Raw genomic sequence first — 201 nt, 5'->3', positions numbered from 1 at the left:
GCCCGGGCGGCTTCCAGGTCCCGAGGTCCATCGCAATCCAGGCGCTTGGGGAGCCATCCGGGCGGGCGTCGGCGCGAAGGAAGCGATGCCCTCAGTCATCTGGGGAGCAAGCCAGGGGCAACTGATCAGGGCTGCCCACGCTGCCGGTGCTGGAGCTTCCATCGCCCAGGTCCCGGGGTCCGCAGGGGGGCAAGGGGAGCT

Source organism: Myotis brandtii, unplaced genomic scaffold (assembly GCF_000412655.1).
Source record: "Myotis brandtii unplaced genomic scaffold, ASM41265v1 scaffold187, whole genome shotgun sequence".
Classification (NCBI taxonomy): domain Eukaryota; kingdom Metazoa; phylum Chordata; class Mammalia; order Chiroptera; family Vespertilionidae; genus Myotis; species Myotis brandtii.
The sequence above is the reverse complement of the archived record's forward strand: the minus strand, read 5'-3'. Positions refer to the sequence as shown.